Source organism: Schistocerca serialis, chromosome 6, assembly GCF_023864345.2.
Source record: "Schistocerca serialis cubense isolate TAMUIC-IGC-003099 chromosome 6, iqSchSeri2.2, whole genome shotgun sequence".
Classification (NCBI taxonomy): Eukaryota; Metazoa; Arthropoda; class Insecta; order Orthoptera; family Acrididae; genus Schistocerca; species Schistocerca serialis.
This window is the reverse complement of record NC_064643.1, coordinates 584222220-584228219: the sequence shown is the minus strand read 5'-3', so window position 1 is coordinate 584228219 and position 6000 is coordinate 584222220.

Genomic DNA, 6000 nt, shown 5'->3' with positions numbered 1-6000 from the left:
TGCTAATACCGTGTTACAAAAACATTTACTAAGCAAGTGCACTGACATACAAAACAACTTAAAACATCCACATACCTGTGAAATGTAATATTCGTTCCTTTCTCGAATTTATTTGTACAATTAATCGCTGCACAACTCTTCACCATTGTACTTCTTTTGATTGGAACGTACAGACAGTATAATTACGAGTAACAAATACTGTATGTACGCCCCAACAAATATACAAAGTTGAATCAGGGTCTTCATAAACAACAGTACTACACAACACATCAGACTACCACCACTATAATGGCGTCCAGCCGAAGCTTCAAATTATCCCGCGACTGCAGCGCCATCAGTGAGTCTAGTTACTTTTTACAAGGTCTTTGGGTTGCAGTTCGCCATTTTACCTCTGAAGATTTCTTCCGCAATCGGAGAAGAAACGTTAGCAGACATTTTTACACATTGACCACGGCCTAATAGCTCGTCAGTACCAGCCATGAATGCTTACATTGTGTGATCATAGAAAAGAAAGCCTTGCGCACTGCAAGACAAAGGACGTGCTGTTGTGCGAGGCAAATTAAGCTTTAGTGTTAGCCACCATGATCCACGGAGCGCAATTTGGCAACACACGGCAAAAAAACAACATTTCGTGAGGAGACGGTGGAAGGTAATGTATTTACTGAACGATGTAGAAAAGACTAAGATACTAAAACTATATTGCGAAACTCATTCCTTAACAACTACGATTGTATTTACAAAAAGTACTTCTTATTACAAATATTTGTCTGCCACGATGTTAGTTAATTGAATGGTAAATGTGTGGCGAATCTGTAACTCTAAACGCACGCTATGTGAGCAGATAACTTTACTTTATCACGTCTGCGCAATCAACCTAACTGACCCGAACAGATCAAGGGAAACTGACCGAAAATTTGCCTTTCACAAATTCATCATAAATTACGCTCGAACAAATAATTCAGCGACAACATTTAAAACGTCCCCTTTGGAAAATTATTAATTACTGTGCTGGTAAATCTCTTGCGTTATTTGATTTTCAAACAGCTGAGCAAAACTGAACGTACTCAGACATTTCTCTCTTTACTCATTCTGATCACCACTAAACTGACACACAATATTTTTAGCGCAACGCAATCTGACTTTCAATAATCCCTACAAAAGAATGGCCATGACTAACAATAACCTATACCTTTCATGAATCACTTACTTCACAAAAATCTTCGTTACTCGAACTACTGCAATACAGCGAGCGCCAATACTGCCAGCTAAACAAAAGATTCTAACTACTAAAGGCACTAACTACTGATTGGCGTAGTTAGCAAATGAAAGATTATGATAGAGAACAAACAATGTATTTAACTTAATAGTGTTCAAAAGTCATAATATGTATATCCGCTCATGACATCCAGTCTTACAAATTTCGTTTTTCTGACGGACACACATCCATATCATCCGCTCTCAAAACTCTGCCATCTCTCTTCCCACATCCACCACTGCTGGCGGCTCACGTCCAACTGCGCAACGCTATACGCTGTTCATATAAAACTGCCCAACACTACAATAGTAAAAATTCTAACAATACAAACCAACGACAGACTGCACACAGCACAGTCAGTGATTTTCATACAGAGCGCTACATGGCGTTACCAACATAAAAACCTAAACCGCCTACTTACACATCACCTAAAAATCTTCAGAGTCCTCAAATCAATCTTTACAAAATCATATATCCAAAAAGTAGAATGCTCTGCATTCGAATCTCCGTGATCGGCTAGATTTCCAGACTGCACAGTAGTGTCGCCAACACACAAGTCCCTCGCTTACCTCACACTGAATGCGACGCTGATAACGACAACACTACTGACAAGCAGTGATCGCATTACTTGAACTCACAATATCTGTGGCGTAACAATAGACTATTGAAGACTTTTGTTTGAAAAATAGCCATTATACAAACATGAAGCATGATACATCGAATAAAAATAGAGCTCATATCACATTCACTGAATATCACAAATGAGCTACTAAGCTTACATTACTTCCCACCGCCTTGCATCCTTTAGCAAAAAGAATTTTGCAGGACGTTACTCGCCAATAGCGAGGTCTATGCAACAAAGTCCCTAGCGGGAATTCATAGAAAAGGGACAAAAAGAAAATCTTCCGTGAAATTCGGAACAAAATTATGAACAATTTTCCCTTTTTAGCAGCTGTGCAAATTACTTTGACAAGTAAGAAAAAAATCACATTTCTGTTTCATAATACAATATTAATGGAATTAGACTTCCGATTATATCAGTTATGTGTTCATAAGAAATGACTTAACCAGTATGTATTTGAGAAAAGTAAAAGACCTAGCATAATAATGAACATAATTTATCAGGGGTTTCTGCTCAGGTAGGAAAGTAAAAGTGCATCAAACAATTTTCTCACGCAAACACCACACCACTACACATCATGATTCTTCTGAGTTCAGAATCATATCAGTGTAAAATGCTGAAACAGTACACATGTGGGAACTAGTGAGTAGCCTCAGGAAGGCAGTGATCTGATATTTCCTCCACTGACAACCTATCTAGCGTCTCTTTTGAAAGAACAAATTGTCACATTAGATAGTACAAGTACAATTGGTGCATGAAACGTAACACATTTTTCCAATGGGTGAAGACTCAGCAGGACCAGTGAGCTATGTTCATTAAAGACACCCCATAAATCTATTGTCAGTAGTTCTAATGCATCTGCTGATGGCTCATTTGTACCACCAGACCAGTATTGCACTTTATAGTGCCACAAATGTGGAGTTCCCTTCTGATGGCAGCACAGGTCATCGTATTGGTATATTAAGTAACATACTGCCTAGTCCATTTGTCCATTTGCAATGGTGGCACCAGTGTAGAATTAACATTGTGGTTATTCATCTCTCTCAGAATGGTTCTGCGTCTGCCTTATTGATAGTAATTGTCTCGGTGACAAGTCTAACGAAGCTAATATGAAACATAACTGAACATGCATTACAATGTGTAGTTCAATAAGCTGTATAATACAAAGGAATATGACAGCAGCATGAGAAGTGATACATATTATGATAGTTGTGGTGCCTAGCAGATACAACCAGTTTTCTCATAAAAACTTAGTACATAAGCAAAAGTTTAACATAGTAATGTTCCATTAGGTACTAAAGTAAATCTGCGATGTAATCATAAAAGAAGAAAAGAGGAAAAATGGTCTTTCTGGCAATTGTAAAGTAAAATGTTCCAGGTGCTACAGAACAAGTGACAAAATAAAATAAGCAAAGCAGTAAATGTGAAAATACTACATTTAATATTAAATGCTAAGAAAGACCGAAAAAGAAATATTATTTATGTGCACAAACCTAAGATATTTCCAGTTTCATCCAACTGCACAAAGAATACAGACCATTACTACCTCAGTACAAGCAGATATTACGACAGAGAACAAATCAACTATAGACACATACGAGGAGAGGAAAAGACGATGGTTGCACTAATTAAAGAAGACGTTATTGAATGAATTCAGGGAACTAGCTACAAGAAGATCCCTTTAGAATGTCGTTAGTTACCAGTCAATCACAAGAAGAAATCTAGAAATATCCTCCTAAGCTAACAAAGAAAATGTGGAAGATATAAATATTTAAATGATACTCCAAAATAAATTTAACTTACTGATTAAATAATTTGATAAATGACCAGATGTATTGCTTCACCTTGGGAATTCTTGTTTGTATAAAATCAGATTAATTATTTGGCTAGAGCTAGCAGTAAAGAATAGATGCAAGTGAAGTGGGCAACGTTTCTTCTCTGTGGACTTAACTTTCATCAATTCTCGTTTCCTTCCTCACTTCTGATCACATTTCTTCTCGCTATTAACTTATTACTACCACATACCAGCCGGCCAGTGTGTGGCCGAGCAATTGTAGGCGCTTTAGTCTGGAACTGCGTGACCGCTACGGTCGCAGGTTCAATTCCTGCCTCGGTCATGGACGTGTGTGATGCCCTTAGGTTAGTTAGGATTAAGTAGTTCTAAGTTCTAGAGGACTGATGACCTCAGATGTTAAGTCCCATAGTGCTCAGAGCCATTTGAACCATTTTTGAACCACAAACCTTTTTATCCATTGCTTCATATATCTCTAGTTTTATACACATTTCAACCATAACAAAACAACATCTATACCTCTTTGCCACCATACTCCTTTGTCAGCACCCCGCAGTACCACACACCTTCCATCAGCCTCTATATATTTCATCTTACTTCTACAAAACTACCAACATTACAGACACAGCTAGAAAGTCTAAAGACATATTACACCATCACATCCAAAAGTGGAACTCCTCAAGCACGCTAAATATAATGTACAGTCATCTTCTCCCGGTCTGTTCTTGGAACCTCACTATCAGGATGAAATTCGTTGCTAAAATTTCGAAACACTTTAAATTTTCTAAACATCAAGAAATACTTGTAATCTAAAAGATCACTCTTCAGTGTTCTCGAATGTTCTCTGGCGCACCACAATGGTTGTCCATTATTTTGTCTACAAATGTAATTTTGCTCCCAAGAATGATCACCCAAACGCCATAAGTTTCCATTTTAATCTAAATTGTCTGAGTGAGAATGACCAAGAGCAGTAGCATCGCTACATCGAGTAAGCTTCTTTCGATTTGTGAAATCTAATCACCTTTCGTATATACTTCCCATCACTGTTGTTAGCTGATTTTGCTTTGACCATCTGTAAATCGCCGACGTCAATAAAATTCTTCACCAGCCGTGTAACTAAGGTGTTATTTTATTTTGACGACTACCAGTTTCGGCATTCCACCATGATATCTTCAGGCCCCCTGCATAATAAAAAGGTATATATTCAGTGCATGTTATATCAGGGTGTACAAAGCAAGTTTACAGAAAGTGACGGGTAATCATAAAAGCGCTTAAAGCCACAAAAAGGAAGTACTGGCGCTAAACCTAATCTCTGTGTACATCTAGTGCAATAGACTAAAGTATGTGTACATATTTATTAGTCACAGAACTATTTAACACCACAAATTTATAAGAGAACATCTAAAAACATTGAAAAGATTAAAACTAGGAAGTATACAATGAGGAGCTCCGCTGAAAGAGAGCTTGTCTTTTTTTAAATATAAAATCCTACATAATTATTATAGATGAGGATATCTCTAGTTTCTATGTGAACTGATCTTAATTTAAAGTAAAATATCACAAAGTAATCTATGGCGCACAATAATATACTTATTTAATTAGTTGTCACAGCACAGAAAAAACAACTTGACGCAAAAGCCAACGGCAGAAGATATATTAAGAGAAAAACATCGTGCAAAGAGCACGATGATAATATTCGCAAATATTCTATGGGCCTAGGTTATACAGCAGTAGAAATAAAAAGATATTATTTGGTGTCTTTTATATCACTTAACAGGTCGGAATTACCACAGTGAACCAAACCAGCAAGGATCTCAAATCCTATCCATCTTATGGGAGTCTTCCAAGTTCTCAGCCGACAGAATCTTATTATTTCCCTGTGACTGTAAGAAAATACCCGAACGACCTGTCTATAGATGACGAACCCATGTAAATAATAAGACATAACAAGTTGTGTCGCGATAGGTAAGTTGGGTATGGAAAAAGGTAAAAGGTAAGCGAGCGTGCGAAGACCGCCGTATCGTCAAAATTGAAGCCCACTAAATAAGCAACGTATCTGCCGGCCAAAGGGATACCGGTTATGCGCGAAAAAGAGTTTATTAACTGGAACACTCGTGGAGTGAACAATACTATTCGAAGCATGATCAGTAGCGGAGTAGCCCAAAGCAATGACAAAAAGTGTTTGTGCCAGTCCAAACATGTAAAGAGTCTCAAGCCGATTATGTCCCACATTGGTTGCCCATCGGCTCAAAACTTCGATAACTAACGTCAGGACAACATCAAACTCCATGAACACCAAACGCGTACATCATAGTATTCCCCTAAGCTGTA